This window comes from Equus caballus, chromosome 2 (assembly GCF_041296265.1).
Source record: "Equus caballus isolate H_3958 breed thoroughbred chromosome 2, TB-T2T, whole genome shotgun sequence".
In the NCBI taxonomy this organism is placed as follows: Eukaryota; Metazoa; Chordata; class Mammalia; order Perissodactyla; family Equidae; genus Equus; species Equus caballus.
In genome coordinates, this window is record NC_091685.1 from 4,982,196 (window position 1) to 4,994,897 (window position 12,702).

General features: G+C 44.9%; 1 protein-coding gene across 2 annotated transcripts in view; it reads right to left on the minus strand.

Annotated features, from left to right (window-relative positions):
- The window catches only part of ACOT11 (acyl-CoA thioesterase 11), a 59,317-nt gene extending 54,118 nt beyond the window's left edge, over positions 1-5,199 (minus strand). Inside the window, exon 1 of one of the 2 annotated variants that reach the window (XM_070247814.1) lies at positions 4,936-5,199. The gene's annotated coding sequence lies outside the window, so the exon portion shown is untranslated. The remainder of the gene's footprint in view (positions 1-4,935) is intronic. The other variant, XM_023629337.2, reaches the window with a different exon arrangement.
- Between the last annotated feature and the right edge of the window lie 7,503 nt (positions 5,200-12,702).

Consider the following 12,702-nt stretch of genomic DNA (forward strand, 5'->3'; position numbering starts at 1 on the left):
GCCAGAAGGTGGTGGGGGGCCAGGGAGCTGCCGGCAGCCTCCCAGAGAAATACCAGACACACCTGCTAGGACTCTTCACTCTTGGGAGCGGTGCCTGCTGGCCCCACCGTGCCAGGCCGCCTGCATCCAGCAGCTGCTGGCCAGGACAGAGCACACTCCTACACTTAAATAGGAGGCATCACTCTTCTAAAAGGGACACCTGCCAAATCACACCCCATTGGCTCCACAGGGTTCAGCCCCCTGGGCACCCACCCCAGCCCCTCTGTAGCCACCACTGACTGAGACCACCAGGATTTTCCCTTCCCCCTCTCACTTCTGCAAGAGGCTGAGTGCGGAGGCCTTGACTCGCATGCTGGACTTCCCATGACAGGCTGACAAAATAAAGTGCTTGGTGGCCAAGGGAAGAAGGCCAGGGGAGGTCCAGGCAGGGGAGCTGGGACGGAAAGTGGATGGGAATAACAACAAGCACCTCACAATACCCAAGCACCTACTGTGTGCCAGGCCTCCTGCTGGTCCTTATTCTAACCCCATGGGAAGGGCCCTGGGGGAGGGCAGGTGATGTGCCCCAGGTGGCACAGCTGTCGATTGCAGAGCTGGGCTAGAACAGAGGTCAGCCCGACTCTGAGGCCTCTGCCCTTTCCTCTGCCCCTCACTGCCTCTAGTTCACTACCTAATAATGTCTTCTCTTGGGCTTAAGACACCTGGGTTCTGGTTCTTTCATTAAAGGTCACTGTGTGACTTTGGGCAAGTTTCACCCTCTCCCTGGGCTGCCCCACACTACGAGTCAAGGACTCTAATGTCCAGCCCTGTGAGCTCAGGCCGTCCCCTCAAAGAGCTTATGGCTGTCAGCAGTTCAGTGTCTACAAACGAGAAATTAAAGTCACACCTTAAAGAATGCCAGATGACCTAAGGATGGTACTGAGTGTTGGAGCAATCTGGGAGGCTTCCTGGAAGAGGCAGTGCGAGAGTTGGCCTGAAGATGGAATGAGTTTGGATAGGCTGAGAAGAGGGATGAGGTGGAAGGCCTAACAGGAACAGAACAGGACGGAGTTATAGAAGTGAGGACCCCCATCTTGCAGATAAAAGCTGGGAACCTGTCGAGGAGGGCCTCGAATGCCAAGCAACAGGGTTTAGGCATCAAGAAGCCTCTGAGGGGTCGGCCCAGTGGCACAGAGGTTAAGTGCGCACGTTCCGCTTTGGCAGCCTGGGGTTCGCCAGTTCAGATCCCAGGTGTGGACATGGCACCACTTGGCACGCCATGCTGTGGCAGGCGTCCCACATATAAAGTGGAGGAAGATGGGCACACATGTTAGCTCAGGGCCAGTCTTCCTCAGCAAAAAGAAGAGGATTGGCAGCAGATGTTAGCTCAGGGCTAATCTTCCTTAAAAAAAAATAAAAAAGAAGAAGCCTCTAAGAACGAAGAGTGTGCTCGACACGATAAAAGCCACGCAAAGCGAACAGGACAGTTGTCATGAGGAAACCAGCCCAGAGAGGGGACAGCTTGTCTCTCTGGGTCCCTAATCTCACTGGATCCAGACAGGTGGCCAGGACAATTTCAGGGTCTTCACCACGCAGATGAGGGAATGGAAACCCAGAGACCTTCTGGTCCCCACCCCTACCCTCGCTCCAGAGGTCCATAATGTCTCAGACTCACTGGATTCAGTCTAGTCCCATTTGACAGATGGATACACTGAGGCCCAAGAATGAGAGGGGGGCCACCCAAAGTCACACAGTGAGGAAGTTGTCTAGAACCTCCACTCCTAACCTCCAACCTGGAACCCCGCCCACCCCACCCCACCACAAGGCATAAAAACACGAGAGCCTTCAGTTAGACTTAAGAGAGGATTTCCAGCAAGGCTGAATCAACATTACCATGAGGAACAAGCAACACAGGGCTAGATCTTTCTGCAGAGGCCCCCCCAGCCCACAAAGTTCTCTCTCCTCTGCTATCTACAACAGAACTGACTGTGCATCTCTTCAGCAGTTCTGTTTGGTCTGTCACTCCAAGGAGTATTTCCACGGATATCCGCCTTCCCTTTCCAACTCACCTGGGAGCCCCCGAGGGCTGAGACCACATCTTACTCATCTCTGTGCCCCCTCCCCAACAGCCCTGAGACCACGGCCCTAATGCAGGAAACATGACACACGCCTGGGTGAATCACAGTCCTCGAAAGACGATCAAGACGAGGTCTTAAGTGATAGCCAGGTCAGTGGTTCTCAAACTTCAGCCTGCATCAGAATCACCCAGAGGGCTTGTTAAAATACAGATTGCTAGAGCGCAGCTCCAGCAGAGCCCAAGAATTTGCACTTCTAACAAGATCCCAAGCGATGCTGATGCTGCTGGTCGAGGGATCACATTCTGGGACCGGTGAGTTGGGTCAGCCTTCCATTTTACAGCTGGGAAGAATGAGGCCCAGAGATTCTAAAGGTACCTCTTGACAGGCTATCACCGTCATCATCATCATCACTGTCATTCTCATTACAGCCCTGTCACTACAGCTCTTCTCACGTGCCCAGCACTGTACGTGCATTATCACCTTGGGCCTCACCCTAAGAGAAAGGTGCTATGATTTTTATTCCCCTCCAGAAGGAAAAGCAGAAGCAAAGAGTCAATTGTCCAAAATCACACAGTCGCTAAGAGTTAGCACCAGGATTTGAACCCTAATCTAAATCCGGAGCCCACAAGTGTAACCCCACTCAGCATAACCTGCTCAGAGGTTACAAAAACCAAGGAATTTTTGAGAGGTTCTTGAATCCAGTAGGTGTGGGGTGAGCTCGTGATGCCCTCAGCCCGAAGGCCTGGTCCTCAAGTGGGCCTCTGGGGAGCCCTGTGTCTGCAGAAAGCCTGCCCCTCAAACACTGTGAACCGGGAGTATTTTCTCCTGCGAACATTTCTTTTCCTACATTACATCCTTCATCTGTCCCCGCGGATGGAGCCTTCCTGGCTGGAGGACAAACATCTGTGTTAATTCTGCAGGTCCATATGCCACCTCTACCTCTCCACTCAGTGATAAACACAATTAAGTGATCTCCGTTTACACACCACAGTGACACTGGGTTGTCACTGTCAGGTATGGGTCTGTCTCCCCCATCAGACGGGGACCTCATCTAAGCCATCTGATCCTCAGCACAGGGTCTGCCCGGAGCAAGGGCTTAGTGACCAAATGAAGCAGGAAGAAGTGCACGGCTAGGAGCAAATGAGGGAATGAAAGAGTGAATAGATAACTAAGTTCCCAGGAATTCCCTCTGCCAGGTCCTTTAGCCTTCCCAGATAGGACCACAGACTCTCTGGGTAGGAGGGGACCTCGGACATCATCCACTCCAACTCCCACTTTCAACACTGTCCTAGCTGAACCCCTCCATGGGCCAGAACCTACAGCTCTCCTCCCCACATACACACCTACTATCCCAGGCTCCACTTACATACCTCCAAGATTGAAGAGCTCACTCCATCTCAGCTGCCTATACAATTAAAGAGCTCTAAGAGCCACAAGGGTCTTGATGGTGGCTCTGGATCACCCAGAACAATGCTGCTTCCCTGGCCTGTGACAGCTGGCCAGAGCTTCCCACTGTTCCCTCACACACCTGGGGCTTCCTTGTTCCTGCTGTTCCCTCCACCCTGATGCCCTCTAACAACTCTCTATCCAAACGCTACCCTCTACCCCCACATCAAGGCCGGGTTCAAACGGCACCACCTCCAGGAAGCCTTCTGGGTCCCTCCAAAATGGAAATTACATCCTCTTCCTCTGTATCCTCTGTCCCCCACACACAAACACACACAAATACACACACACTTCACAGACTATCTCTCTCACACACTGCTTCTTCTCTTAAATTGGGCTGATTTGTGCTAATTTCTCCTTCTTGACCTTGAACAAGCCCGCAGCAGGAATGGAGCCTCCTGCCCTCCCCTCACCAAACACCTGAGGCCTTGCACAGAGTAGCTGCTCAGTGAGTGTCCAGAGACGGCGGAACGAGCAAGTGAACAGGAAAGAACAAGGATGGTGTGAGCGAATGGAGGTGCATACACGTGCAAAGGAATGATCAGAGGGACAAATGAACGCAAGAGGGTCGCTGTCCTCTCCTGCCCTCCAAGCTGAACTTTCAGTCCTTCTAGGGGCGCCTTGGGCTTGGCATGGCAGAAGAAAGGAAACTGTGGGATAAATGGTGAGCGGGACAGAAGGGAGGAATGAAGGAAGCGGGTAGTGATACCAGCAAGAGCGGAAGTAGAGGTGACCTCAACGCTGCTTCAAGGCCAGGCCCCCTCAGATCCACAGCCCTTTATGGAGAACCGGGGGAGGAGAGCAGTGAGGAGCCTGTTCAGTGGTCCAGGGGAGAGAAGACACAGCTTGGAGGGGATGGAGAGGAGGGAATGCCAACGAGTCATGGAGGCCAGATTCAGGATGCACGAACAGAGCTGTCCAGCCAGCCAGGAACTCCACCCTGCCTAGCAGACCAAACCCACCCACCCTCCCCATCTCTCACCACCTCCTCTAGGGTGTGTGGGCCAGAACACCCTCCTTGGCCCAAATGCTGGGGGTCTAGACCCAGCCTGACTTCCTGGTTTGGGCCCTTGCCACAGAGTTGCTCACAACACACGCTAGCGCTCCCCTGCCCCACCCCATAGCCAAGTGAGTCACCGCTGGCTGCACCCTCTGGACTGTCTTGTGCCCCTAGGCTCTCCCCAGGGCCAGCCTCCCCCATCCTAGTGACAGACCCGCCCATCCCAGTTCAAATCCCAAAATGTTTCATGCCCCAGCCTGCCCCAGCCGGAGTGCACCAGGCACCACCTGGCTTGTCTGGAGCCCGGTCCCGGGTAGAGGGAGGTCTGCCTAGGGAGGGTGTTGGGGCCGGGGAGGAGCCAGCTGCAGGGGTATCCCAGGGAACGCGGCCCTTCCCAGGCAGGGAGATGGGGGAGGGGCTGAGGGCTCTTACCCAAGTGGTGGGACAATCTAGACCCAACAGCTTACAGGGTCAGGCCAGGGAGCCTGCTGGGGACGTCGGAGAAGCGGATCCGCAGGGAGAAGCTCAAAAAACGGGCATCTGAGGTCCCAGAGCGGAGCCTGATGGGGGAGGCTGCGGGGGGGCTGAGGGAGGCGCAGGGAGAGGCGGGGCAGAGGCGGGGCAGAGGCACAGAGGCAGCGGCCGGGTTTCTGGACGAGTCTGTGTCGTCCCCCCCCCCCCCCCCGCTCCACCACCACCCCCCCCCCCCCCCCCCCCGCTCCCCTCTCCAGCACGGATCACAAAGGGCCAGGGCACCCGGGACGGGGCCAGACGCCCTGCCCCGCGAGGCAGCGCCAATCCTGGGCGCCGGGCAGAGGCGGAAATGCCGGTGACCGGACCGGTAGGATCCACGTGGAGCGGGGCATGCGCTTCCCTGTGATGGCTGAACCAGCCGCTCACAGACTCGAAAAGTAACGCTTGCTATTCGTTCACACCTTTCTTGACCACCTACTGTGTGCTAAACACTGAGCTGGGCGCTGGGAGGAGGTTCTGAGCAGGACACACTGTTCTTGCCTTTATGGGTATTGATAGAAAAAAATAAAAATGGACAGTTGAGAAAAGAACAAAGAAAATGAATACGACTCACAATCCCTTCACTTGGAGAGAATCACTGTTAATATTCTGGGCTATAAGCTTCCAGCTAGACCAGAGCTGGAAGACGTAACCTGAAAGGGAGCGATGGAGACCCCTTCCTGCCCCACTGTGAGTAAATACACATTACCTTATGTAACATGATAGGTTATGAAATATATGCTAGATGAGAGGATGATAGGCATGAAGGAGCCATCCGGAAAAATCTCCATCAGTGCTCATGTTTGGGATACAGGCTCATCTGGCAAACTCAAAAGGGACCTGACAAAGGATGATGGTGTTCCCTGAAAGAGTGTGCAAGGCAGGTGGACTATGGCAGTAGGGGTGCATTCCACACCAGGATGGGGAGGCTGGGGGATTGGTCCTCCAGACATCTCAGGAGGCTGGTACTTGAACTCACCCTGCCCCAGCCCCTCTGGAGAGGAAAAGACAGTCTGTACACAGAGACCCTGCTGAGTTCCCCACACCTTAGGGCCCAAGCAACCTCCTGTGGGGTCCTCTGGCTGGACAATAAGCTGAGGCACTTCCCCTTGTCCCCTTGCTTCAGCCATGCTCTTGGAGCACCCTAAGGGTGGGAGGTCAGGGCAGGAATGATGGGCGCCCCCTGCATGGGGCCTTGGCACAGCCTGGGCAGTAAAGGGGCCTGCCTCTGGCTCAGCCAGCTGCACGGAAGCAGGAACCTCAGCTCGGCAGGGCCCCAGCTGTCAGCAACGTAAATGACGTCTGAATGCAGGTGGGGCACACGCAGGGACACCCAGAGACATACGGGACAGGTGGGCTTTGCAGGGAAGGGAATTCCCACGCAGACACGGTGGCTCTGGGCTGCCATAAACTATGGTCTAATTTTAATGTGACACTATTTGTAATCACACAGTGAATCCTGGAGATACTCAGCTTACCTGAAAAAAGTGACCATATGGATTTACTCTTTTGCAATCTGGTTTTTCTCTCAACAATTATCATAAATTCCTTTTCATAATTTTCATTGCTACATGGTATTTCTCCTTATAGATCCACTCGAATTTATTTACCTGATCTCTTTCTTTTTGTTTATAGCTTTTTTGAGATATCACTACATACAATAAGTTGCACATATTTCAAGTATACAATTTGATGATTTTTGACATATATGTGTGTATGTATATTTTTGACATATGTGTGTGTGTGTGTCCATGAAAACACCACCACACAATCAAGGTAATGAACATATTCATCACCCCCAAAGTTTCCTATGACTCTTCGTAATCTCTCCTTTCTGCCCCACACTGCCCCCTCCCTCCAACCCTAGTAAACAATAATCTGCCTTTTGTCACTCGACTAGTTAGCATTTTCTAGGATTTTATATAAATAGAATCATACAGTATGTATTCTTTTTTGTCTAGCTTCATTCACTCAGCGTAATTACTTTGCAATTCATATACATCGTTGCACATAGCAATAACCGTTCCTTTTTATAGACTTATTTATTATTATTATATTGTTTTACTTCTTATTATTTTATTTAATATTATTTTATTTATTTATATAGAACGCCATCAGAAGGATATACCACAATTCGGTTATTCATTCACTTATTGGCGGGCTTTGGGTTGTTTCTAGTTACTGGCTATTATACAAATAAAGCTGATATGAACATTCATGTGCAAATCTATGTGTGGACATATCCTTTCATTTCTCTTAGATATACCTACGAGTGGAACCTTCGGTCATATGATAGATGTACGTTTAACATTTTTTAAACTCTCAAAGTCTTTACAACATGGCGGTATCACTTCACACTCCCAGCAGCAGCGTGTGGGGATCCCAGTTCCTCCACATCCTCACCAGCACTTGGTCCGGTCGGTCAGTGTATTCTTGGTCCTTTTAGTGGACTCCTAATGGCATATGAGTGGGTTTGATTTATATTTTCGTATTCATTAATGTTGTTAAGCATCTTTTTGTTTACTTATTTGCTATGATCTGTGCATCTTCTTTGATAAAATGTCCTCAAATCTCTCCCCATTTTTCAAATCGGATTGTCTTCTTATTATTTGAGTCATAAGAGTTCTTTATATAGCTAAAAGAATTGAAAACAGGCTCTCTGAGAGATATTTGTACACCCGTGTTCACAGCAGCATACGTTACAATAGGCAAAAGGTGGAAGCAACCCAATGTCCACCAACTGATGAATGGATAAGCAAAATGTGGTCTGTATTCCATACAGCGGAATATTATTCAGCCTTAAAAAGGAAGGAAAATCTGATACGTGCTACAACATGGATGAACCTTGAAGACATTATGCTAAATGAAATAAGTCTATCGCAGAAGGACAAATACTGTGTGATTCCGTGATAGGAGTACCTAGGGTAGTCAAATTCATAGAAACAGAAAGTGGAATGGGGGGTGCCAGGGGCTGGGGGCAGGGGGAAATGAGGAGTTGTTTAGTGAACATAGAGTTTAAGTTTTGCAAGAAGAAAAATTTCTGGAGATTGGTTGAACAACAATATGAATATGCTTACCACTGAATTGTACACTTAAAAATGGTTAATATGGTAAATTTTATGTTGTGCATATTTCACCACAATTTAACATTTTTAAAAATAAAAGAGTTCTTTACGTATCTAAATACAAGTCGTTTGTTGCATATATGTTTTGCAAATATTTTCTTCAAGTCTGTGTCTCATCTTTTCATTTTCATAATAGCGTCTTTTGAAGAACAAATTTTTAATTATGATGAAGTCCAATTTATCAATTTTTTCTTTACCGCATTGGTTCTTTGTGTTCTATTTAAGAAATCTTTGCCAAATCCAAAATCACTACGATTTTCTTTCATGTGTTCTTCTAGAAATTTTATAGTTTGAGCTTTTACCTTTAGGCTACAATCTATTTCAAGTTAATTTTTATATTTGGTGTGAGGTAAAGATAGAGGTTCATTTGTTTACATATGGCTATCCAGTTGTTCCAGCACCACTTGTTGAAAAGAGTATCATTTTCCCCATTGAATTGCCTTGGCATCCTTATCAAAAGTTGACTGACTACGTATGTGTCGGTCTATTTTTGGACTCTACTTTTTCTACTGATCTCTATGTCTGTCTTAAGCCAAGACTACATTTCCTGACTCCTGTAACGTATAATAAATCTTGAAATCAAGTAGTGTAAGTCCTCCTACTTTGTTCTTCTTTTTCAAAATTGTTTTGGCTATTCTGAGTCGTTTGCATTTCCATTTAAATTTTAGAATCATCTTGTCAATTTCTAAAAAAAAAGATAATAATAATAAAACCTTCTTGTATTTTTATTCGGATCGTGTCGAATCTATCAATTTGGAACGAACTGACAATAATATTGAGTCTTTTGACCTGTGAACATGGTGTATCTCTCCATCTATTTAGGTTTTCTTTAATTTCTCTCTGCAATGTTTTTTAGTTTTCAGCTACAAGTCTTGCATATCTTGTCAGATGTATTACTATTTCATATATTTATTTATTATAACTGTACTTTTAAAATTTCAATTTCAATCAGAAAATTGCTAGTATGTAGAAATACAATTGTTTTTTGTATGTTAAGGATATATCTTGAAACTTACTAAACACACAGTTTTAGTGGCGTTTTGTAGATTCCTTAGAATTTTCTTCATAGATGATCATGTTGTTTGCAAATAAAGACAGTTTTACCTTTTCGTTTCCAATCTGTATGCCTTTTATTTCTCTGTCTTGCCTGATTGCCCCGACCAGAAGCCCCAGCACAACATTACATGGAAATGGTAAGACCCCAACATCTTCGCTTGCTCTTGATCTTAGGGAGAGGACCTTGGCTCCTTCATCCTTCAGTACGACGTTGGGGGCAGGTTCTTCACAGAGGCCCTGTATCGGGTCGAAGAAGTTCGCTTTCTTCTCTCCCTGGTTTCCTGCAAGTTTTTATGGATATTGGATTTCATCAAATGCTTTTTCTGCATCTATCGAGAGGATCGTACAGTTTATCCTTTTTAATTTGTTAATAAAGCGAATGACAGTGCTTACCTTTCAAATGCTAACCCAATTGTTCATCCCTAGGATAATATACTCTTATATATTGTTGGGTTTGAGTTGTTAAAATGTTGTTAAGAATCTGCATCTAGGTTCATTATGGATATTCTCCTACAGATGTCTTTCCTTGTAATGTCTTCATCTAGTTTTGCTATCAGGGTAGTGCCGGCCCCACAGAAGGGGTTGGGAAGTGTTCCCGCCTCTTTAATTCTCCAGATGAGTTTGTAGATTGATATTATTTCTTCCTTAAGTGTTTGGTAGAATTTATCAGTGAAGCCATCAGTATGTAAAGTTACCCTTGTGGGAAGCTTTTTAACTACACATAAAAGAGCTATTTAACTTATCTATTTCTTCCTGAATGAGCTTTGGTACTTTCTATCTTTCTCCATTTCATCAAAAAAAATTTTAATTGACTGGCATAAAGTTATGTGTAGCATTCCGTTATTATCTAGTTGATGTCTGTTGAGTGTGTAGTGATATTCCCTCTACCATTTCTGAGACTGGTAACTTATGTCTTCTCTCTCTTTCCTGATCAGGCTGGCTAGAGGTTGATCAATTTCACTAATCTTCTCAAAGTACCAGATTTTTGTTTCACTTATTTTTCCTATTGTTTTCCTGCTTTTTATTTATTAATTTCTGCCCTTATCTTTTTTATATCCTATCTTCTGCTTACTTCAGTTCAGTTTGCTTTCATTTTCTGGTTTCATAAAGGTGGAAGTTTAGATAATTTATTTCCTTTGTTCTAACATAAATGTTTAATGCTATATATTTCCCTCAAGCACTGCTTTAGCTGCATCCTCAAAATTTTAATATTGTATTTTCATTTCATTCAGGTCAAAATAGTTTCTAATCTCTCTTGTGGTTTCTTTAGAAGTGTATTTTTTGGTCGTAAAATATGTGGAAATTTTCAGGTATCTTTCTGTTATTGATTTCTAATTTAATTCTATGTGATTAAAACTCTTTAAAAATATCAAACTTGTTTTATTGCACAAATATGGTCTTTGGTAATATTTCATGTGCACTTGGAAGGAATGCATATTCTGCTCTTGTTGGGTAGAGTATTCTGTAAATGTCAGGTTAAGTTGGTTGAGTGTTGTTCAAATCTTCTATATTCATAGTGATTTTTTTGTCTAGGTGTTCTATCAAATATTGAGAGGAGGTATTGAAATCTTTTGTTACAATTTCTTTCTATTAAGTTTTGTTTCTGTATTTTGACACTCTGTTATTAAGTGCATAGCCACATAGAATTGTTATGGCTGATTAATGAATTGGCCCTCTTTGTTCCTAGTAATATTCTTTGCTCCTAAATCCACTTTCTTTGGATTACTGTTAACATAATACATCTTTTTCTGTACTTTTACTTTTAACATATTTGTGTTTTTATATTTCAAGTACATTTCATATAAATAGTATATATTTAAGTCTTGCTCTTTTAATCCAACCTTATAATCTCTGCCCTTTAGTTGGAGTGTTTAAGCTGTTTCCACGTAATGTGACTATTTGTACGGTTAGCTTAAGTCTACCATCTTGCTGTGGTTTTATTTATTTATTTGGGGGGGGGGTGTCTCATCTGCCCTTGTTCCTCTTTTCCTGCTTTCTTTTGAATTACTTGAGCATTTATTATTATTTCATTCCAACACTAGGATGACTAACAACAACCTAACTCTACGCAGAAATGACTGAGAACCACATAAACATATCCCACTGAACCCATACTAAACGTATTTCTGACACAACTTTCCTTTAGTCACATTACAAAAGCCCACAGCCATTTCAACACCACCCAACACAAATGGAAGTATTATGAAGGGGAAGTCAAAGTGGAAAGAGACAGCAATCTCAACTGATTGTGGTTAAAATAGCTTACTTTATCAAATTTTACACGATCACATGATCATGTGATCACACTGTGTTATAAGGATTGGTTGAACTGTCTGCCCTCCTGCACTGGACTGTATGCAGCTATGAACGGTGTAAGGACTGACTCATCTCAGCCCTAGCACCTGACATCACAGCCAGCCCAAAGTATGTGCTCAACAAATGTTTGTTGAATGGCAGTGTAAGCAAGTGAAATGAACCCTAGACTGAAAGTCAAAGAATCTGTGTTTGAATCCAGCTTTGCCTCTAATAAACTCTATGACCTTGAGAACGTCACTTAATGTCCTTGATCTTCAGTTTCTTCATTTGTTTGTAAAACCTCTTTCAAAAACATAATTGTATTTTAATGATTTTTTTACCTAAGAAATATATGCATATAGTTTAAAAATTAAATAATACTGAAAGATTTATAATGGAAAACAATTGTACTCTACCCCTCTCCTCCTAAGCGTCAGTCCTGCTCCCAAGAGGCAACCACTTTTTAACTTTTTTAGCTATTTCTTCTAGTTATCTACATTTTTATAAATAATGTGCTTATACAGCAATTTCTTGCTTTATCAGTTTTAAACATTATCTATAAATGTCCTTCCATGATAGGTGATGAATTAACATATACCACTGCCATAACTCTTCTCTCCCCTCACCTCAACAGTGTTCCGTCAATGTTTTTAACTCCTCTACGGTTCTCTTTGTAAAGTTAAGTAATACACATACACTTTTTCCATTGTTTCAGAATCTATAGACAGTAGTACTTGACTCCTCACTTCGTAAAATGAAGATATTAGGGAATTTACTTTCCCCTTTAGCTCTCCTCTCCCTCTTCCACCTCTCAGCTTCCCTGTCTGAATTTTTAAATTGCTGAGGTTGTTAACTTTAAATTCCATTCTGTAACCATAATTAAGTCTTCAAAGATTTTAGATTGATTCTAATACACAGTGTTTACATTATTATCAGGTAGGAGAATGTTAGTTATTTCAGAGCCAACTGAGTACCATCACATTTGCTTTCTTATGGAGCTGTTTGTTTTTCCTGGAGTTTGCAGTTACTTTTCTTTTTTCTTGTACTGTTTTCCTTCATTTATTCTCACTCATCACATCTGGACAGGCACACCTCTCTGTGCTCTTAAGACACTTGTGGCTGTCCCTTTCACTGCTCCATCATTTCAGATGATCTATCAGATCCACTTTTTCTCTTCACAGAGCCTTCCACCCTCCTGTTTCAGTTTAGT